This window comes from Gracilinanus agilis, chromosome 3, assembly GCF_016433145.1.
Source record: "Gracilinanus agilis isolate LMUSP501 chromosome 3, AgileGrace, whole genome shotgun sequence".
NCBI lineage: Eukaryota > Metazoa > Chordata > Mammalia > Didelphimorphia > Didelphidae > Gracilinanus > Gracilinanus agilis.
In genome coordinates this window covers 543,894,674-543,919,640 of record NC_058132.1, presented here as the reverse complement: position 1 = coordinate 543,919,640, position 24,967 = coordinate 543,894,674, and positions in this window count along the sequence as shown.

The window sequence follows — 24,967 nt, the reverse complement described above, 5'->3', positions numbered from 1 at the left end:
TAAGAGTAAGGTTTGATTATTACCTCTTAATGCTCTCTTCCTCTCCTTTTTATAATAGTATTTGTCTCCTCTCCCTCCCATGCCCTCTTTGTGTGTAATAGAATATCCTATTTTTCTTATTCACTCAAGTTTCTCTTGGTGTCCTCTGCTATTCACCCCCTCTTTCCCATCCCCCACGCCATCTTAGATTATTTAGTGTTCCACCCTCACCCTGTTAATTATTCTTCTGATTACTATAATAGTGAATATTATAATAGTGAATAGAGTTCACTACAGAGAATTAAACATAACATTTCTCTACATAGGAATACAGATAATTAGATCTCACTGAGGCCCTTAAAAAGGCAAATTTAAAAATTATAAGTTTTCTTTCTTTTCCCTCTGTATCTTATTTACCTTTTCAGGTGTCTCTCGATTTTTGTGGTTCGATATCAAACTTTCCATTTAGCCCTGGTCTTTTCTGTGCAAATACCTGGAATTCTTCAATTTTGTTAAATGCCCATACTTTCCCTTGGAAATATATAGTCAATTTTGATGGGTAGTTGATCCGTGGTTGCAGGCCCAGCTCTCTTGCTTTTCTGAATATTGTATTCCAAGCCTTACAGTCTTTTAGCGTGGAGGCTGCCAGATCCTGTGTGATCCTGATTGGTGCTCCTTGATATTTGAATTGTCTCTTTCTGGCTTCTTGTAAGATTTTTTCTTTTGCTTGAAAGCTTTTGAATTTGGCAATAATATTTCTAACCGATTTCTTCTCTGGGTGGAATGTAGTGGGTGTTCTATGAATCCTTTAGATGTCTATATTGCCCTCTTGTTGTAGGACTTCAGGGCAATTTTGCTGAGTAATTTCTTTTAGTATGGAGTCCAGGTTTCTATTAATTTCTGGTTTTTCTGGAAGACCAATTATTCTCAAATTGTCTCTTCTATACCGGTTTTCTTGGTCTGTCACTCTCTCATTGAGATATTTCATGTTTCCTTCTATTTTTTCAGTCTTTTGACATTGTTTTATTTGTTCTTGTTGTCTTGAGAGATCATTACCTTCCGATTGCTCAATTCTAGCCTTTAGTGATTGATTTTCGGCTATAATCTTTCGGTTTTCGGCCATAATCTTCCGGTTTTTCGGCCATGATCTTCTGGTTTTCGGCCATAATCTTCTGGTTTTTGGCCTTAATCTTCTGGTATTCCTTTTCAATCTGGTCATTTCTGGTGTTCAATTCCAAGATTTTACCTTTTAAACAGTTATTTTTTGCCAGATCTTTTCCATTTTCCTCAAAATCTCAGTTTTGAACTCTTCCATAGCTTGTGAGGAGTTTTCCTTATTTGAGGAGGGTCCGGATGCTTGTTTGTTCTCCTCCTCTGTTTGCTTGGTCGTCTGGATTTTCTCTGTGCAAAAGTTGTCGAGTGTTAAAGGCTTCTTTTTCTTGTTGTTATTCTTTCTCTTCTGAGTTTCCTGAGTCTGGGTAGCCATCATTAGCCCAGCAGCTTCTCAGGTTTATCTTCCCGCTCAGTGTCTATCCGCGGTCTATTGGCTCCTGAGGTCTGAGTTCTGGTTTTTTCCAAGGTCCAGCCCCCTGGTGGACCCCCTTACTTGATCCTCTGCAGGAGGTTCCTTTACAAGTCTCAGGGCACTGCTTCGACAGTCGTATACCAGTCTGCACTGGTTCCCCACTCAGGTTTTCAGAGCTTTAGTTCCTGGCTGTGTCTGCCTCCACCCATGCCTCCGCCCATGCCTGTGCTCTGCTCAGCCTGCGCTCTGTGCCCAGTGTCCACTCTCTGCTCCTGCGCTCAGATTTTGCTTGCGTTCTTTGGCTTACTGTGGTCTTAAATCTTGCTGCTCTCAGGAACAGGCCCCAGAGCTGCCAATGACTCGATGGGTGCCTCAAACTTGCTCTATTTCTTTTTAGCGGGCTTCAGAGCTCTAGATCTTGTGTGTGGAGGGGGTGGGGGTGGGGCGTTTGCTCAGCCTGTGATTTAGTGAGAGCCCTTTATAGCCTGGAAATGTCTCGATTCCACGTACCTTCCATGCTGTGCCCTGTTGTGGGGTTCCTCTGTTCGTCTGGACTTGTTTTTATGTCCCCTTGAGGAGTTTTGTGTGTTTCGGTCAGGAGAGGTTAAGAGCTGCTTCTTACTCTGCCGCCATCTTAACCCAGAACCCCAAGGCTGAATTTTGACTGAGTTCTTATCAAAATGCCAAGTCAGGGAATATTTTCTCAGGGTTGAATTACCTCTGCTAACGTTTTGGCCTTGGATGTACCAGGCAGCTGCATTCCTGGCCAAAGGGAAAGAGTGTTAACCTCTTAAATTCAGGTTAGCTAGGAACTGAAATCTTTGCAATAAGGCCACAATACTTCTCAACAAGAAATCACAAGGATCACAAAAAGGGTCAAAGAGGAGTCTCAGATTTTTATCTATTCTCTTATTGGCCTCCCACAGCAGGGCAGTCGCCTTGGGGGTTGTAACCCATTTTAGTAAGTGTCTTGGGAATTCCCTTTCTTAGTATTAAGTAAGGGTGTTTAAGTTTTTAGTTGATTAATTTAAAAATAGACAAGGGGAGAGTTAATCCTATATTCACAAAATAACACTTTTGGGGATGTAGCCAAGCAACTACCTCCACAAGGTGCTACAATCCCTTTTCATCAACAATTAATGCTATTGATCATCCAGGGGAAAAAACAACAAAAATTTCTCACCAAAAGTATCTTTACAATTTCAAATGCTCCACCAACATCAGAAACAAATATTGTAATGCATCAGATAGATTTTGGCACTCTCTCCTACAGCCTTGTTGATTATATTTGTGTCTTAGGAATTTAGTGTTCCCTGAGGAATCTGTGCAGTATCTCTTTCCTCACTGTCTCTCCTGCTTGTATTCCCCACATTGTTAGTGGACCAGTTCCATTTAATGATTTAGCATCAATAATCTTTTGGGAACTGATGTATACTTCAAAGATACATGAAAAAATACTACAATAATTCCCACTCCCACCCCCACCCCCGTCCCTGGAATTTTGATGCACATTTTGCTCTTTACCACCTCAGTTTCTGGGTCTGTATGCATGTGATAAAGGGAAGGGAGAATCTCAAAATTTATCTAATTTCCTACATAGTCTTTGTTCAATCAAGTTCATATCCTGTTATGGCAGGCCTGTCAGATGAATTCTTGTATTATATTTTACTGGTCTTCCTCTAGAAAGGCACTGATTGCTCCTTTGGACATCAATGCTGAGCTGTCTATAAAACTAAACTTAGAAATCTAGGTTATTAAAGCATCCACCAGACAATAAAGTGCCAAGAACCTGAAGTGTCATTTAGTCCTTTTGAAACTCATAGGTAGGCACCACTATCTTCAGCCAGAATGGAAAAGAACAAACACAAAGTCCACAGATTGAAGTCCATTCCCATTACTTTTCTCCTTATAACATTGTGTATTCTTAGGTGTCATGAACAAATCAATGAGTCATTAAATAAGGTGAAGAGAACTGATGTAAAGAGGAAATGGAAGAAAGTGTCAAACTCTTTTTAATTCTCTGCAGGAAATCAAAGTTCCCACTCAACCACATGGTTAGCCAAAAGAAGCCATTTACTGAATATCCACATATGCTCTTCATCTTCTCCAAGATGCCTCACTTTGTCATTATTAAGACTCTGCTGGATGCAGTGTTTTCTCTCAGTGTTTTCTACCGAGCAAAGTTAAATCACCTAAGTCACCTGAAGGAGTCTGAACATATTAATCAATTAATGGAATAGCACCAGAGAAGGCTCATTAACATCTGACCTTCTCTTGTACCATAAGTACTGGGTCTTACCATATGGTTTAGAGGAGAAACCTCCTCTGTCTGTTGGCAGATATTAGAAAGTGAGGTACTTGAGTTTGATGTTTCACACTTTTTCATTTTTGTTGCCCTGCTTAGCTCAGTCTTTTGTACATAGTGACTGCATGATAAATTCAGTGATTAAACACAGATCCCCAAACACTATAGTTTGCACTTTTATTATTATACTGTATTGAATGACTTTTTATGTTACCTCCTCCATTAATGTGCAAGCTCTTTTGGTGTAGGAGAATGTCTTCTGTTTCTTTCAAATTTCCCAATGAACTTTATTGTATGTATAAAGTTCCCAATAAATATTTATCGACTGAAACATTTTTGTATAGTGTTACTGTTTCATTCGGTAAATGTTGAGTTTCTTCTCTGTATAAGGTCCTAAGGTAAGTGGTCAGAGATGAAATGATAAATTAGAGGTGGTTGTTGGCATCGAAGGACTTATAATTTAACAATATAATACTAATAAAATAATATCCATTATACATTCATGGCACAAGTTAGACTACAACTTCATAAGATATTCAAAGTACTTAGTGTTGAAAAAATACTACAATACTGTTTAGCAAGTTTGTTTTTCCCCTAAATGATTTGTCTAAGTTAAGAGCTTATTATTTTGGCTGCCTTGTAAAATTTTAACTCTTGGAAGAGAAAAAAAGATCCTTTTGGCCATTCTTTATAAAAATCTGGTACCTAACATGCTATTGTATCATCCATACATTAGTTTAAATTTCTTTCTTCTGAATGATTATTTTTAAGTATGTTTTCAAATCAATTAAAAGAAATCCAGCAAGGTTTGTAAGGAGATTTAAGGACCAGTAACAGCTGATTTCAGCAAAATCTTGAAAATATGAAAGCTTAACTATTCCTAGGAAGTTCAAGGCCAATATCAGAACACTTTCATTCACTTTGCATTGAGAAAGGAGCAAAATTCTCCAACACTTCTTACCATCCCTATGTGAGATATAGTTTGTATCACACAAAGACATTTCCTCTGCACTCCCTTGAATTTTTTTTCTGGTACTTTCTCGCAATCTTTGCTTTCCTTTGCCAGGGGCATTTAAGCTTCAAGACCACTACATATTTCATCCCAGCACTACCTTTTCATTGCAAGCCGAGCTATCAGTAGTACAAGCCAAGATAACAGCACCATGCTGATAGGTTTCTTCTGTCAGTAGAACAGCTCTTGGGATATGGATTTTTACAGGTTGTCAAGACAGGTTGAACTCCTGAATAGATATTTTAAAGGAATATTGCAATGGGTATTCTTACAGAAATAGAAAATGTGCTCATAATTGTCAAGTCACATTATCATTTCCTTTCACGTAATGTTGTAGAAGGCAATATAATCTTCTAAGTCCTACCACCTTGAATTTTTTTCTATAAAAAGAACATTTATCTGGCAAGTTGAGTAAAAAGGGAAAATATTTCGTTAAACTTAAAAATATTACTCCTTAGCTTGAAAAATGTGTTTTCCCCTTTCCAGACATCCTTCCTTTTATACTCACATTAAAAGAACTGAAGTATATAGTGAGTTATATTTTATTGAAATTTGATGGGTATATTTGGAATTCTAAAATTCCTAAGATTTTGATATTTAATTTCACTTCAAACTTCCAATGAAAAATATATTTTTGAAGAGACCAATTACAATAGAAACATTACACTAGTTCACCAGTTAAGTCAATTATCATAATGAGATTCTTTTACGTTTTAATAATAAGAGTGTCAACATAATTACTGACTACTACTTACTATAAAAATGGAAGCATCCTACAATGCTTAGGTCTCTGATAACAAGCTCATCATTCTGATGCTGACAAAATTAATTTGATGGTGGTAGCAATAGTTAGAGAAAGAGGAAAAAGAAAAGGAGAACAGAAGTGCTAGGTAGTTCCAGTCATTTTCATCATTATCACCATCCTCAAAGATATTAGAGGATGATTCAGATTAGATCTTAGTGGTCCTGAAATGATTAAAGCCATGTGGTGCAATGGATACAACAACAGATCTCAAGTCAGGAAGGTAAATTCTAATGAAGCCTCAAACATTTGTTAGATGCTTGAAAATGGGTAAGTCACTTAACTTTTGTCACCTTCAGAATTCTCATCTTTGAATAAGGATAATAATATCACCTATTTTCCAGGATTGCTATGAGAATAGTAGGAGTTGATATCTTTAAAGTGTTTAGCAAATATTAAAATATTATTTAAATGCTACCATCCAATATTCATAATGAAACACTATATCTGTTGTGGGGTTTTTATATTCATGTTTTCTTCTACAATAGCATAATTTTAATTTTATTTATCTTGAAATATTTCCATTTTGTATTGATCATTGCTTATACTTTTAATTATATGTATATATATATTTATTTATTTATTTATTTTATTGTTTATACATAAAATCTCCTTTCTGCCAACATTCCTTCTGCCTATACTGTTAAAAAAAACTACCATTCTCTTTCATCTTGTGATATTTTATCCATCTTTTCTCATGTCCTCCAGAAAGGAGATTTTACATCTCCTTTCTTGGACTAGGATCTTCTTTTCCTTTAAATATTTTGTATTTCTTAGTGTGATACTCAAAATATTCTTGTTTCATATTTTTTTATTTAAGAGGATGGCTTAACATCCTTCTCAAAGTACATATGTCATTCACAGTTTTCTAGGTCACCTCTTACATGCCACTGTGTATATTTTCATTTTTAATATTCACTCTTTCTAAAAATGGAAATGGACCTAATAGATGATAATTAGTCTAGGAAAAATAAGAATTACTTAAAACAAGTGAATAATGCCTAATATAGAAATGATTGAGTTGGGAAACAGATGGGGGAAAGCTAATTTAAGAATCAAAAGATTATATCTGGGTTCTTTTAATATTGTTGATTTTAGTTAATGTTTTGATAAATCATTAAATTACTTAGACATGCTAGAGCAAAAGGGCAATGTAAAGAAAATGAGAACTCACTGATGATCTAATTTAAAAAAAAAACCCTCTCAGTAATGTCACTGTGAAATTCTAGAAAAAAAAAAAATAAAAAGAAAAATACTGGTCATCCAGAAAGTAATAAACGATCAGGTAACTAGAGAATCATGCAAAATTTAGTAGCTATCAAAGTAAAGAAACAGAAAATATAGGAAAAGATAGTATAGAAGTCAAAATACAAATATAAATGAACAAGAATAAATTAACAAATAAATTGAATATAATTTTACAAGGAGAAAAACTGATCTTTAATGAAAGGAAAATTTTAAAATATTCCTAGTTTAAAAACAATAAACATAGAAATGAAAAGGAACTTTGACATATAACTTCATAATGCTGAAGAAGAAAAAGTTAAATATAATTGAATAATAAGAAAGGACTTAAAAAGGAAGAACTATTTATGCTTTAATGAATGAAGGAAATGAGTTGAGGTCTTTTCAAATCTGAATGTTGTAAGCAATCAAAGAAGTACCAGATATTTAAGTAGTTTTGAAATATGTATTAAAATTTCATTTTCCCAATTACATATAATATACTACTTTAAATATATATTTTCTAAAATTATACGATTCAAATTATCTCCCTCGCTCCATCATCTCTCCCTTCATGAGATGGTAAGGCTTTAATCTGTTATACATATATGACAATGTGAAACATTTCTATTAAGGACAAGTTGTCAGAGAATACAATATAAAACTAAAACCACAAAATAAAAACATGTGCAAATAAACTAAAATGAAAAATAGTATGTTTCCCTCCATTCAAACTCCATCGTTTCTTTCTCTGGAAATGGATTGTATTCTTTGTCATAAATCTTTCACTTTTGTCTTAGATCATTATATTGCTTAGAATAACTATCTTTCACAGTTGATCATCACACAGTATTTTTGTGACTGTGTCCAGTGTTCTTCTGGTTCTACTTACTTTACAACATTTCATGTATGCCTTTCCACATTTCCACATTTTTATATCATCTTATTCATCATTTTTTTAAACCCTTGTACTTCGGTGTATTGTCTCATAGGTGGAAGATTGGTAAGGGTGGGCAATGGGGGTCAAGTGACTTGTCCAGGGTCACACAGCTGGGAAGTGGCTGAGGCCGGGTTTGAACCTAAGATCTCCTGTCTCTAGGCCTGACTCTCACTCCCCTGAGCCACCCAGCTGCCCCTTTATTCATCATTTTTATAGCCCAACAGTATTCTGTCATAATCTTATATCACAATTTGTTCAATCATTTCTCAATTGATAAACAGCCTCTCAATGTCCAAATCTTTGCCACTACAAAGAAAAGTATGAGTATTTTTGCACAAATATGACTTTTTGCCACTTATTTATATATTTAGGTTCCAGAGTAGTAGTGGTTGAATCGAAAGGTATGAACAGTTTTAGGGCTCTTTGGACATAGTTACAAATTGCCCTGCATGACTATTAAATCAGTTCACAATTCCACAAACAATGCATGTGTCCCAATTTTGGCACATCCCCTCCAACATTTATTACTTTCACTTACTGTGTCACATTGGTCAATATGACAAATATGAGTGGTACCTGAGAGGTGTTCTAATTTTTAATTTTGCCAAAAAAGTTACTTAAGACTTTTTTTCTCAGCTTTGATCTCTTCATCTTTAAACTACTTTTTTCATATCTTTTGTCAATTTGTCAACTGGGAAGTGAGTTGTATTCTTTAAATTTGACTCAGTTCTCTAAGTATTTGAGAAATGATCTTGATTTGAGAAATTTGACTTAATTTTTTCCCTGTTTGTTGATGCTATTTTAATGTTGGTTACATTGTTTTGTTTGTACAAAAACCTTTATATTTAATACAATCAAAATTATTCATTTCACATTTTGTAATGTTCTCCATCTTTTGTTTGTTCATGAATTCTATAAATTCTTCCTTTCTCTATAGGTCAAATAGGCAAGCTATTTCACTAAGATATCACCCTGTATATTTAAATCATATATTCATTTTGACCTTATCTTTGTATAGGATATGAGATATTGGCTATACCTAGTTTCTGCCATGCTGTTTTCTCTTTTCCCCAGCAGTTTTTATAAAATTGTTGGTTCTTTGAGACCTGCCTTTATTTGTGTGAAAAATATTTTGTAATTATAAATCATCCAGTTCCTAGGGTTATCTTAACAAGTGGACTCTCAAGTATTTCATATTGTCTAGAGTTATTTTAAATGGAATTTATCTATCTCTTGCTGTTGGATTGTGTTATTAATATATTAGAAATGCTGATGTTTTATGTAGAGTTTTTTTGTATCCTGTAACTTTGCTAAAATTATACATTATTTCAACTAGTTTTTATAGTAGATTCTTTGGTTGAAGCATAACAGCTCTGGCCCCTTACCTTTACTCTGTTTGTGTCTGTTTCATTTTTTTAATAAACAACATATAGAAGGATTGTGGTTTTAATCCCCTCTGCTATTCTCTTCTGTTTTATGGATGAGTTAATCCCATTTATATTCACAGTTTTGGTTACTAACTTTGTATTTCCCTCTATCCTATTTCCCATTTTGATCATGCTCCATCTCCTTTCACCGTGTCCTTCCTCACAAGTGTTTTTCTTCTAAACACTGCCTTCATCAAATAACTCTCATTTCTACTATCCCTCTTCTTCCTCTTCCTACCTGCAACCCCCCAGTTCTCTATAGGATAAGATAGATTTCTAAGCCCAACTGAATATGGATGTTATACTCTCTCTGGGCCAATTCTATTGAATATAAATGTTTAAGCTTTGCCCATCATCACCCTAAATCTCCTTTTCACTCTAATAGGTTTTGTGCACCTCTTCAGATAAGATAATTTAACCCATACTACCTTTTTCTTCCCTCTTCTTTTAGTACAATCCTCTTTTGAACTCTTTGATGTTTTTGATATTACCACAATCAACTAATTCCTAAACTCTGAGTGTGTGTACATACATATATATGTTTTTGATATTACCACAATCAACTAATTCCTAAACTCTGAGTGTGTGTATATACATACATATGTACAAATATACAAAAATATATAAACATACATACACACACATATATATGTACATAAATATATATGTATATACCTTTTAATTGCTCTAATGATAGTTACACATATCATTTCTTATTGGAATGTAAACAGTTTTATCTCATGGAATTTTTTTAAATTTTCTCTTTTCTTTTTATACTTCTCTTGAGTTTTATATGTGAACTTCAAATTTACTCTTCAAGTCTGGTCTTTTCTTCAGGAATGCTTGGAAATTCTTTATTTCACTAAATTACCATTTTCCCCCTGAAATTTGCTAGGTGGGTTTTTCTTGTTTGTCAACCTAGCTGGTAGATCTGCCAAAATATTACATTTGAAGCATTCTGATCCTTTAATGTAGAAGCCAATAATTTCTTTGTAATCTTGACTATGGTTACATTATATTATAATGGTTCCTTTTGGCAACTTGTAGTATTTTGGCTATGATAGTCTGGAAATTTTCATTTGGGGATTTCTATCAGGAAATGAATGGTGGTTTCTTTCAATTTCTATTTTATCCTCTTATTCAAGAATATCAAGAGTTTCTTTGGCAATTTCTTGTTATATGATGTCTATGCTTTTTTTAAAATGATGGTTTTTGGGTAGTCCAATAATTGTTAAAATATCTCTCTTGGATCAATTTTCCATGTCAGTTGTTTTTCCAATTAGATATGTAAAATTTTCTTCTACTTTTCATTATTTTGATTTTATTTTGTTGTTTCTTTACATCTCATCAGTCATTAGTTTCTACTTGCCCAATTCTAATTTTTCAGAAATTATTTTCTTCAGTGAGCTTTTGAACTTCCTTTTCCATTTGACCAATTCTATTTAGTAAGGAATTTTTTTTCATTATATTTTTGTTCTTCTTTTTTCCACAGGTGATAATTATATTTTCAGATAAGTCAACATAGAAAAAGAGATAAAGTTAAATAGATAAATAGGGAAACTACCTTTTACTTAAAAGAATAGACATATTTTTAATATGTAATGTGTATGCACATCATAGCTCGACATCTAAATACTTAAGGAAATTCTAAACTAGTTACAAGGAAATATATTTAAAAAATACTGTTCTGTAATATAAAGGGGAAACATCAAAATATTTCTTTTAGTCCTTGAAAAATATAGCAAAACTTGAAATAAGAATGAAATTATGGACAAATATAGAAATATATACAGATATCCCTTCCATATCACAACTTTCCTCATCATAGTTTTGATATATTACATACGATTGTAAAAAAATAATTGAGAACTTTCTGGGAGTTTTTAGAAGTCACAGATGACGCATGAAGGCTAGCATATGACACAGAAATTTTTATAAATTCAGAAATTCATAAAATACAAATTTAGTATTGCATAATATCAACATAGTTTGTCTTTTAATATCCTAAATACACACAATTTATTTTTGAAAGTTAAAATAAGCAAAAAAGTTTTCTAAATCCAAAAATCTTCATGAAGATTTCTTGGATCATAGGTGTAACATGCTCCTTAGCCCTGTGATATGGAAGAGATAATTCGATATATGTAAATTTAAAAAAAAATAAGAATATATTGACAAAATTAAATACAAAAAATGGATTGATGAAATAAAATATCCTCGTGTAACTACTACAATATACATGTAAACAATCTATATAAAAGGGCAAATCAATATTTACAGAAGTAGATCAAAACAACTAGAAAAGTGCTGAATGCTCATGAGTTGGAAAAGTTAATGTAACAAAAATTACAAAACTGACTAAATGTATTTATTTATTAAATGTATACCAATCTAAGTACTAAAGAATTATTTATGAATCTATATATAAAATCACTGGCAATTATTAAATAGAAATGTTATGATCATATACTGTATTAATTCCTATATCAGGACCCACTTCCTTTGTATTAGGGGAAATTAATGTGTATTCCTATATCAGGGGGTATGGGTCAAAGGACCTGGGTCATTTTGTTGCTTTTCACATTTTTTTTGTTCTTATGAATCCCCAGGAATATGATCTTTATAGAGATTGTTCCATATAGGAATGTTTTGTAATTTTTTACAATGACTTTTTTCCAGTGTATAAGATGAATAATTTCTTATCTACCTAAAAAATGGGAAGAGGAAGATAGTTTAATAGAATACCTCTTAATTATCTTTTTTTCAACTAGAAACTAGAGATGATTTGGAATATTCAGAGGATGAGCTAAATAATGAGCTCCAAAAATTCCATTTATTAAGCTACCTTAGCTGGATTTTGGGTCAGTGGTCATTTGAGAGGGTCAAAGACTTATGTCACTTTTATCAGTTATAATGCTGGCTTGACAAATATATGGATATATGTTCAGTAAACTGGTATTTCTTACTCCAAATTGATCTAAGATAATTTTAATCAAAATACAATAAAGGAACATGAGGATTTCCCAACTTTGCATGATACTTATATAACATTTAATTATTTAACACAAAAAAATCACAAAGAAAAGATAAAAGTGGAATAGTATATACACTCCTCACTATAATTCTATTTTTAAAAGTATATTAGTAAGAGGACCATTGAAAAAAATATTAAAATCAAATAAATGTTAAAATTAATATTTAGATAATTTAAATAATGATAAAAAGGAGAAAACACACCAGATTTTAGGAAACTCAAAGTAGTCCTTAAGAACAAATTCATATCTTTAAGATCTATCATTAAGAAAGAAAAACAAGAGAAATAGCAGGTTAATAAGTTTAGAACACAACTTAAAATTAATTTCTAAAAAATAAAATTCAAAAATTATAGAAAATTGAAATAAAACATTAAAAATAGAAATCCCCAAAAGTAGAGATTAATGAGTCTGAATATGAAAGAAAAATGTGTTGGTAACACAAAATATCTTCATCTAACTCTTGAAATGTACATGTGAAATATCTATACAAAAGCATAAATCACTATTTACTAAAATAGGTCAAAACTATTGCAAAAATCCTGAATGCTAATGGTTTGGAAAAGCTAATATAATAAACATGATAAAATCAGCTAAATTAATTTATCTTTTCAATTTATCCCAAAGAACCAAAGAATTATTTATGAAACTAGAGGAAAAATATTAATGAAATTCACATGGAACAAAAATTTATTTTAAAATCTCAAGAGAGGGGGGCAGCTGGGTAGCTCAGTGGAGTGAGATTCAGGCCTAGAGACAGGAGGTCCTAGGTTCAAACCTGGCCTCAGCCACTTTCCAGCTGTGTGACCCTGGGCAAGTCACTTGACCCCCATTGCCCACCCTTACCAATCTTCCACCTATGAGACAATACACCAAAGTACAAGGGTTTAAAAAAATACTCCTTAAAAAAAATTAAAATCTCAAGAGAAATAAATAATAAAAGTAGAAAGTAAAGGTGCCTATCAAATACAGATCTCAAACTACAGTACAAAGCAGTAATTCTCCTGGTCTGAGCTGAACAAATTCTTAATCTAGGTTCAAATTTGAGTAACACAACTTTGGGCTAGCTCTTATTTTGAATTCCAATAGTGTTTGGTAGATTTGGTCAGTAGTAGCCAGGTGGAAATCATTGTAGGTTCAGAATATCAGAATTATAATTTCTCCTTTTGCTTTGAGATTCTTGACCTGGTTAATCTTCTTCAAGATTCAGAATAGACGAATAGCTAGAACTGAGTGAACTTAAATCCTCATTGTATAACTTATACTACATGATACCTTCTTATACTCACCTGCAATCCATAGGTACAAATGTTTTACTCAGTTCACTCTAGATCTATGTTTGACTTAAAAGTAGTCACAATATTTATTGACCTCATTTTCCTCACCTAAAAATGGGGACAAAAAATTACTTGGCAGGATTGTGAGAATCAAAGAGACATTTATAAAAATAACTTAGCATGGTATCTGGTACATTGTAAACATTGTCTAAATGTTCATTCCCTTTTTTTTTGGTCTATGTGGATTGGAACCTCTTGTCCTACTAGACAGCTAAGATCCTCTTCCAGTCCCTGGCCTGGAACACTCCTTTTCTCTTTCCCAGACAGATTCTATCCCTAAAGACCATACGGATTTCAGTGTCTGTCAATCTATGCCAACCCGAGTTGGGGAAGAAAAAGATTCAATATGATTTTTTTCTTAGATTCATAGCTATCCAATGCACTGGAGTCTTTCTCTATGTTTACTTTTCTTTCTTTTTAAAATTTTATCTAATTGTTTAATTAAGATAATTTTTCCATGGTTACAAGATTTAATCTCTTTCTGTCCCCTCTTCCCAACCCCCTCCCATAGCCAACAAGTAATTCCACTGGGTTTTACATGTGTCATTGATCAAGATCTATTTCCATATTATTTATATTTGAACTAGGGTGATCGTTTAGAGCAGTGATTCCCAAAGTGGGAAATACTGCCCCCTGGTAGGTGCTGCAGCAATCCAAAGGGGTGGTGATGGTCACCGGTGCATTTATCTTTTTTATTAATTGCTATTAAAATTTTTATAAATTAATTTCTAGGGGGCTAAGTAATACTTTTTTGGAAAGGGGGAGGTAGACTAAAAAGTTTGGGAACCACTGGTTTAGAGTCTACAGCCCCTATCATATCTTCATCGACCCATGTGATCAAGCAGTTATTTTTCTTCTATGTTTCTACTCCCACAGTTCTTTCTTTGGATGTGGATAGTGTTCTTTCTCATAAGTCCCTCAGAAAAGTCTTGGATTATTGCATTTCTGCTAGTAGAGAAGTCCATTATATTCAGTTGTTCCACAGTGTATCCAACTCTGTGTATAATCTTCTCCTTTCACTCTGCATCAATTCCTGGAGGTGGCTCCAGTTCACATGGAATTCCTATAGTTTATTATACAATAGTATTCTATCCCCAACAGATACCACAATTTTTTCAGGCATTCCCCAATTGAAGGGCATCCTTTCATTTTCCAATTTTTGCCCCCACAAAGAGCGTGATTATAAATATTTTTGTACGTCTTTTTCCCTATGACCTCTTTGGGGTATAAACCCAGCAGCAGTATGGCTGGATCAAATGGCAGCAAGTCTTTTAAAGCCATTTTGGGCATAGTTTCAAATTGCCATTCAGAATGATTGGATCAATTCACAAGTCCACCAGCAAATCATTAATGTTCCTATTTTGCCACATCCCTACAACATTTATTACTTTTCTATATTTTCTACCATCAATTGTATACTACCCTAACTTCTTTATGATCATATATTATTTGGAAGATGTATTTCATGCCATTTTCAAATGGGCTACTGAGAATAAAAAAAACCATTAGGTTTTGTAAGAAATACTTAAAATTCTAACTACAAGAGCTTGATGTGCATTTAGGCCCCATTTTGGATCTTTTGACTTTTGACTTTAAGGCACTGAAAGAGTTAAAGTCAGGTATAGGGGATAGAAATCCCAAAGATTTAAGAGTATTAGTATCTCTGGGAGTGCTTTCTTTGATCTGTCCACAAATATTCAATCAAATAGCCTAATTACTCCCTAGAGTCCCTTAACTTTTTTATTCCCTTCCTATCCCAGAGCCCTTTCCTTGATTTATTTACTTGAAAGAACTTCTCAGGTTTGTACATGGAGGGAGGGGATAAAATACAGAGATGGGGCAAAGAATTGTAGAGATCCATGTGATCTGGAATAGATTTTGAGGAGAGAGGTTCTTTTCTGTCGCATGGTCTGGGACATTGTCTATAGAGGCATAATTTATAGACTTCTGTCTATTTTCCTCATAGGAAATGGAATGCATACTTGTCCTAGCCAGGAAGGACTCCATGCTAGGGAAAGATTCTGACTGTATTTCCCAGAGTGTTCATAGTCTTTGGGCTCAACCTCAGGTACTTCAGGTCTGTCAGGCCAGGAATGTGTAAAGGGCAAGAGTTTTTCCAACCCCTCACAAAATGGACATTGGATATGATCTCCCTCATCTAGTTGGAATTCTTAAAAATTCAGTACAAATCTTTGAAGGAGAGCATCATGTCCCCACGTTGTACAGGGCTAAACTTCATACTTTGTTTCTATAAATGGTTGTCTATCCCCAAGTAGATAACACTCAATTTCTTCCCTTCTTTCCTTATACTCTGGATATTAAATTGGACTCACAAACTGAGAAATAATCTGATGGACTACAGGTTCCAGGAGTTCCCATGTATTCCTAAGTGTTAGGACTCTTCTTTCATTCCAGTGGCTGAAGATTTGGTAGCCTATACTACAGATGCTCATCTCTCATTGTAAAACAAAAAATTCATTTTGTCAATTTCACTGCCCAAGTCTTTTGGTCTTAGAGAAGGTGCCTCCTGGTTGATAGGAATTTTCTGAAGCCGCCTCTTCAAAATAGAATTTTCTAAGATAGTTATATATATATATATATGTATATATATATATATGTATGTATGTATTTGAAAAATGAGAGAGGATTTTTAAATGAAAAGGAGAAATTAAAAAAATGGAAAATATCTTTTTGGGATCCTATTTTAACATCTGCAGTTGAGGATCTCATAGCTCCCTTACAAGAGACACTAAGACTCTGACTTAGGAAACTAGTAATACCCCTAAATCAAGAGGGTCAGTACATTGTTTTTTTCTGTGGTAAATCAGGTCATTTAGCAATAAATTATAAAAGAAAGAACCAAGAGTTTAGAAATAGGAACTGGAATAATAATAATCTCACAATAATGGCCATAATGCTTTTTCAGGAGAACTGTATTCACTTCGAAGAATGACAGAAGAATCATGATTTATTTCCTTGTAAGAGAGGGGAAGGGGCTTTGACATCTGTGTATGGTGACTTTTCTATTCCAGATGCTGATGTTTTACTTCCACTTGTTCTGATGTGTTCTTCTCCTGCTAGTAAAGAGTTCCATATAAGCTTTAAGGTTGGGGATATTTACTATAATTGTTTATCTGGGAATAAACTGGGAATTCCATATCTGTCTTAATTCTGAGCAACCCAATTCTGAATGCACCTTCATTGGGTCTTTAAATGTGGTAGGGGTAGCAGGAAAGCCTCAAAATGTAAGCTTTCTCCTTGTTGTTGTTGTTTATTTTTCCTGTATACGCAAAAGCAATGAAACCAAAACTAAAAAAATAAATAACTGGGAAAAAATCTTTATAGCAACCCTTTTCTCCCTCCTCCTCCAGAGAATTACCCAGATTTCCCTCTGGACTGAGAGAGGAGGAGGACATCTCAGCTTGAATCCAGTCCCGAGGGCTTCCTGATGATCTTTCTTTGGACACTGAAATCCTGATTCCCTGGTCAAAGATTCCATCGCATACCACCCAGCAAGACTTTAATCATCGAGTCAGCTAAGTGTTTGGACTCCATTTTGGGAGCAATCTCTTAGGCTCCTTCTTCCATTACCCAGCCTTGCTGAGAAACTCTCTCCAGTCTAACTTGCAATTATAGAAAGGGATAGAAACAGAAACAGAAACCCTTCACTCCTTTGCCCAATCCCTGAATTGTGATTAATAAAAGCCATGCATTAGTCAGATAGTGTTCCAGAGTGCCTGAGAGACAACGAGGGAGAGGGGAACCACAACTTGGTTTAGCTGCCTCCATCTAGGAGCCAGATCACCCACTGTGAAGTTGACTGACCTTGGGGGAGGCTTGCATGAACCCCATTCTTACTCAAAATCAGATTGGGGTACCTCATACCTCAAGTTATAGGAAGCCTTGCCCCCAATTCCTGTGGGGCGGCACAATCATCCAGGTTACCCAGTTTAGGAGTGACACCCCCTTTAAATCTCTGTAGTGTATAATTGGTGGGAGGGGAGAGCTAGAAGAGAGTCTCACCTCATAGACTCTATCTCTATCCCCCCTCTATCAAATATTAGTTAACTGGCTCTTTATTGTAATTACAGTTTTTGGAAAGCCAGCTAGGATAAAAATGGCTGCTGTCTGGGTCAAATAGAGGCTTTTTTTTTTCAGAATTATTTAGATTCTTTACCTAAGCTGAAACCTCGTTATGTATCTTTACTGTTTTGTGGCTTAATTTGGATAAACTCAGCAAACAACATAGTGAAGAAATGACTATGTAAACTGGATTTGTTTATGGAAACAAAATGACTTATGAAGGTAATTCAGGAGTATATTTTTGCCTCCAAATTAAAAAAGATGTTATACTTAAGGAACCAGAACTACAGATGGAATTTTATTATGATATAAAATGTATAACAATCTCCAAATGTTGTAAATATTGTATGTTCACCTTATATCTAGAAATATTCAAAGATATATGATTATTGTAGATATTTGCTATCAATAAATGCACAAGTGATAAATCCCCAGATTGATATTTCAAACAATAAATTATAATAAAATAGAAATGTGATTACAAATAGAAATGTTGACTGATTAGCTATATCACCATATAGCATATGTATAGAATCAAAAATACAAATAATGACACATTAAAAAATAAATACCTAAAGGAAGAAATTGTTTATCAAAATAGAAAAAGGTATATATCATACCTGTTGTATATCTATAGTTGAAGTTATCCCAAAAATGTTTCCAATGAGATCATAACAAGAATGCATCTCATTGCATGAATTAAATTATCTAATCATAATAATATGCATAACATTAAATATAAAAAATAATAGCATGATACCAATTTATCTTGAGATAATTACTACCCAATACCATTAAAATACAAATAAGTTAACAACATTAATAACAAAAATCATATAATTCTCTAATGTCCTCAGCCCTGTTTCTTGAGTGTTATATCACTGTCCAACCCTAGACTGGTCTGGGAGCAGCTATAAAAGATCTGGCCTCCAGCTCACACTCCACTGTATCTGTCTTAACCTAATAATTTACAAACTCATAGACATTCCCTGGCAGAGTACACAAGACTAAGTATTATATTCAATCTGCTATCCTCAATTACCCCTCTGTGAAACAAATTCCTACTCCATGCTTTTTAACTACATGTTTCCCTGTTAAAATTTAAGCCTCTTGAAAGTAGGAATTATTTAGTTATTTAATTTCTACATCTTGAAAGCATATTGTTTAGAGCAATGATGGGTGAATTTTTAAAGAGGAGGTCAAAGAAAAGGAAATGTTCATGTCAGTCTATTTCTTTTTTTTTTTTACCCTTGTACTTCGGTGTATTGTGTCATAGGTGGAAGATTGGTAAGGGTGGGCAATGGGGGTCAAGTGACATGTCAATCTATTTCTAAGGCAACTCTTTCAAAGTTTTATTGTATTGTATCCTACTCATTGTATTTGTCAGATTAGAAATAATGTCATGTAGCCGGATAGAACATTTCAATGGGCCCGCATTTGGACTGCAGGCCATAGTATGCCCATCACTGGTTTAGAGAATTGGACTTGGTTTCAGAAATATCTGAGTTGGAATACTATCTGAGAGTCTTACTAACTGTATGACTCTGCATAAGTTAAACTCTCTTTGCCTCAGTTCCATCATATTTAAAAGTGGAATGATAATAGCATCTATCTTAAGGTGTTGTGAGTATCAAATTTTATTATCAATGAAAAGTAATTAAGAAAATCTAAAAGCATCACATATATTTTAGCAATCATTATTAGTTATTATTTCTATCTTCATGGCCTAAAATAGTGTAAAAGGAAATATTGACCCTTGTTATTGATCAGTGTTAGTAGCTGTCACTAGTTGTTGACTGTTGAGGGAATCAACTGTATTAGCTATTTAGGAAACTGCTAGAGAATAGTTATAAAAAAGTTATTCCTATTTATTAAACTATGAAAAGGAAAGTAGTAATGTTGTATTGAGGTATTTATATATTTCCCTAATTTTAGAAGATCTATCTATAAACCTGTTGCCAAAACTATCTCTCAAGATATTTTCCTCTTCCTTGATAAACCAAGGCTAACCTCTCTTCCTTTATCTATTAAAATAAATCTATCTTAATAAACTATTCTAAAACATATCTTAATAATATAGTTTCCTTATATAATAAACTTTTCCTATTTATAAAGTGAAAGGTTTTTCCTTCTTGCACATTGGGGGTCCACACAGAATGGAGCCTGCTCAGCAGGGGTCCTAGGCCATCTGAATTTGAAGTTTCTCTGTCTGAGGAAATCAGCTCCATCTACCGTCTGCTTCTCTCTCTACAGGCAAACTCTCTCACAAACAAACTTTCTTCTCTCCAAGCTGTTAACTTTCTAGATCTAGTTTCCAAACTTTTCCCAGAGGGATCACAGGGAAAATCACACTCCTCTTCTCTGAGTGTCCACCTTCCAGAGCAAAGTGTCAGAGAGACCAAGAGCAACACGAAAATCCCAACTACTCTTTCCTTAGAGGTTCTCTGGGAATTCCATGCCTCTGACTTCCTAAGAAGTCTTCCTTCCCTTAAAGGCTCTAGTTCTCTCTATACTGAAACCTTATTTTTTTTTTTATTTTAAACCCTTAACTTCTGTGTATTGACTTATAGGTAGAAGAGTGGTAAGGGTAGGCAATGGGGGTCAAGTGAATTGCCCAGGTTCACACAGCTGGGAAGTGTCTGAGGCTGGATTTGAACCTAGGACCTCCCGTCTCTAGGCCTGGCTCTCAATTCACTGAGCTACCCAGCTGCCCCCTGAAACCTTATTTTTTACTAATAATCCATTCTTAATTATTGCAATAGCTAGCATAGAAAAGGTATTTAATAAAATTAATTACATAAACAGCTGTCACCACAACCTTCTTTTCTCTCAAGCTAATCTTATTTATGACTTCTTTTATGTCTCACTCTAATCCTAACCAAATCTTCCACTGTCTTTCAAATTCCTCCATAATGAGCATACTTCTTCATTTCATGTCTCTTCTATTTCTTCTACTGTTTTTGTTTATTTTCATTAAAAGAAATATCAATTTCTCCATGTATCATTTTTTGCTGGTCATCTTCAGCATTTGTGATTCATCCTTTAATTCATATTTCCCTGGTTCATGTGGAATCAAGAATATGTCCCCTTCCTTTCCACCACCACTACAGTATTGTCCCTTTGCCAAAATCTCTTCACAATGTCTCCTTTTTTTATTTAAATATTTTATTTTTTTGAAAAATTTTCCATGGTTCCATGATTCCTGTTTTTACTTTCCCCTCCACCCCTCCCTCTGAACTCCTCCCATAGCCAATGCACATTTCCAATGTTTTTAACATGTGTCATCAATCAAGACATATATACATATTATTGAAATTGCACTGGTGTGGTCATTTCAAGTCTACAATCCCAATCATGTCCGCATCAACTAATGTGTTCAAGCAGTTGTTTTTCTTCTGTGTCTCCACTCCTATACTTCTTCCTTTGAATGTGGGTAGCATTTTTTTCCATAAATCCCTCAGAATTGTCCTGGGTCATTGCATTGCTACTAGTACAGAAGTCCATTACATTCAATTTTGCCACAGTGTATCAGTATCTGTGTACAATGTTCTTCTGGCTCTGCTCCTTTCACTCTGCATCAGTTGCTGGAGATCTTTCCAGTTCACATGGAATTCTTCCAGTTTATTATTCCTTTGAGCACAATTGTATTCCATCACCAACCTATACCATAACTTGTTCAGCCATTCTCCAATTAAAGGGCATATACTGGTTTTCCAGTTTTTTGCCACCACAAAAAGCTCAGTTAGAAATATTTTTGTACAAGTCTTTTTATCTGTGATCTCTTTGGGTTACAAACCCAGAAATGCTATGGCTGGATTGAAGGGCAGACAGTCTTTTAGGGCTTTTTGGGCATAGTTCCAAAATGCCATCCAGAATGATTGGATCAGTTCACAATTCCACCAGCAATGCATTAATGTCCCAATTTTGCCACATCCCCTCCAACATTTACTATTCTCCCCTGCTATCATTTTAGCCAATCTGCTAGGTGTGAGGTGGTACCTCAGAGTTGTTTTGAATTGCATTTCTCTGCTTATTAGAGATTCAGAACACTTTCTCATGTGCTTATTGATACTTTTGATTTCTTTATATGAAAATTGCCTTTTCATGCACCTTGCCCATTTATCAATTGAGGAATGGCTTGATTTTTTTATACAACTGATTTATCTCCTTGTATATTTGAGTAATTAGACCCCTGTCAGAGTTTTTTGTTATAAAGATTTTTTCCCAATTTGTTGCTTCCCTTCTGATTTTGGTTGCATTGCTTTTGTTTACACAAAAAACTTTTTAATTTAATATAATAAAAATTAGTTATTTTACATTTTGTAATTTTTTCTAACTCTTGCTTGGTTTTAAAATTTTCCCTTTCCCATAGATCTGACAAGTATGCTATTCTGTGTTGACTTAATTTACTTCTTTATATTCAAGTCATTTACTCATTCTGAATTTATCTTGGTATAGGGTGTGAGATGTTTATCTAAACCTAATCTCTCCCATATTGTTTTCCAATTTTCCTAGCAGTTTTTGTCAAATAGTGGATTTTTGTCTCAAAAGTTGGGCTCTTTGGGTTTATCATATGCTGTCTGGCTGACATCACTTACTCCAAGTCTATTCCACTGATCCTCCCTTCTTTCTCTTAGCCAGTACCATATTGTTTTGATGACTACTGCTTTATAGTATAGTTTAATATCTGGTACTGCTAGGCCACCTTCCTTCACATTTTTTTCATTATTTCCCTTGATATTCTTCATCTCTTGTTTTTCCAACTGAACTTTGTTATAGTTTTTTTCTACTTCAGTAAAAATTGTTTTTGATAGTTTGATAGGTATGGCACTAAATAAGTAAATTAATTTGGGTAGAATGGTCATTTTTATTAAGAATAGCTTGTCCTCCTCATGAGCAATCAATGTTTTTCAAATGTTTAGATCTATTTTTAATTGTTTGGAAAGTGTTTTGTAGTTGTGTTTGTATAATTCCTGTGTTTGTTTTGGTAGATAGATTCCTAAGTATTTTATATTGTCTAAGGTGATTTTAAATGGTGTTTCTCTTTCTACCTCTTGCTACTGTGATGTGTTGGAAATATAAAGGAATGCTGATGATTTGTGTGCATTTATTTTGTATTCTGCAACTTTGCTAAAGTTGTTGATTATTTCTACTAGCTTTTTAGTTGATTCTCTAGGATTTTTTAAGTAGACCATCATATCATCTGCAAAGAGTCATAGCTTAATCTCCTCATTGCCTATTTTAATACTTTCAATTACTTTTTCTTCTCTAATTGTTACTGCTAGTGTTTCTAGTACGATGTTTAATAATAGACGTGATAATGGGCATCTTTGTTTCATGCCTGTTCTTATTGGGAAGGCTTCTAATTCATCCCCATTGCATATGATGCTTGTTGACGGTTTTAGATATATACTGTTTATTATTTCAATGTCTCCTTTTAATTTCACTCTACTAACATTTATCTCCTGTCTACTGGAACAGAAAACCCCCACATTCCTTTCACAGTGCATTTAGAACCTCCTTTGATAACTCCTTTTTTCACTCATTCTGTTGGGTCCAACTCTCCTGACTCCATTTGTGGTTTTCTTAATAGAAATGCAGGAGTTGTTTGCCGTTTCATTTTCCATATGAGGAAATTGAGGTAAACAAAGTTCAATGACTTGCTCAAGATCACAAAGGTAGTTAAGTGTCTGGGGATGAATTTGAACTGCAGTCTTCCTGAATCCAAGGCCAGCACTCTAATACACTGTGACCAGTACCATCTGTAATATCTGTCTTTACACTTAAGAATTTCAACATTCATATCTATACTACTCCAAACACTCTAACCTCCCAGTTACTTAAACTCTTCAAGTCAAATCTATACCTCCCTTCCATTATAACAGTGTGCTAGAATGGAAAAACTCTACATTTTATCTTTACCTTTTAATCCTCAATTTGAATAGTAAAAATTCTGTCATTCTTCTATTTGATCACAATATCCCATTTCTCTTTATGTTTTACACCTTCCATTCCCTTAACTCCTCATTATTTTCTCAGGATATTACTCACACACAGAATTTCTCCCTACCCAGTCTTGACTTTCTTGCTAACAATATCACTGCTATAATTTCCTTTTATTTTAAATCCACTGTCCCCCTTTCCTATAACTGCTCATCTCTTGAGAAACCTACTCTGACTTATCCACAACAATGGATTTCACCCCTACTCTTATTTTATTTAATGAAGTTTGAAGGTCATAGAATTGAACTTATTGATATACTTCATATCTTAACTGTATTCCCACTCCATAATGCAAACATTTAACTTCTTTATTGATGCCTAAGTAATTGCTAAATCTTCTTTTACCTCTACAACATTGCTAGCATTTATTCCTTTACTTCTGCTCAAAGACCTTATGCCACCTTACTTTATACCTACAACATATCTCACTCAAATAAAGGCTGTTTCTTGTTTTGAGCTCTGAAGTGAATTCAGAATTCTAAGAAACAGAGTTCATTCTATGAGGACAGACCAAACAAAGGCAAGCAAATTCATCTGTGGAGAGCATTAAGTAAGCAGTTTAGAGAGTGTTAATTTTTTTTAAAAGACTAGAAATATAGGGTTACTTGATCCAGCAAGTTGATTTTGTTTTTTAGTCAGTAAGAATAAACAAAGTGACATCTAGCATACACTAAACCTATTTGTATTGATATAATTATAAGCATATAGTCTAGTGTAAAGATCTCTCTATGAAAATCTGCCTATTTTCTTTTCCTACACAACTATTGACAAAATAGCTTCCTTTCCAAATAGTTTTCTTTGGTAGCCCTGATTCTTCACTTGTGTAGAAGATCATGTATATACAAATATGTTTTTATCCTTGGTGTCTCAATGTTTCTTGTCATTTTAAAATAATGTTATTCAACTGACATCCATATATGGCTTACTGAAAGCATGTCCTTGACAATTCTCAGCTCTTAAGTGAGCTGAGAGGACTTGAATAAATACTCAATGGGTCATCTTGTGCTGAGGCCAAGTTAGTAAACTTAACTGGATCAGATTCAGTCTTCAGATGTTCATGCATTTTAAAAAAATTATCCACAGCCTAAGATTGCTATAAAATGGGAACATTTCTGTATTTCTGTCTTAAGTAGGACTGAAGTAATATAATTAAGTACTAAACATTTACATGATGGAATTGCCAGGTCTTTCCCAACCTGTTTTTCCCTTTTTCTTCTTTTACTTGGGTAAAATACAAAAAACAATTACATATGTGTGTATTAGTTTATAAATTTATATATATATATATATGTATATAT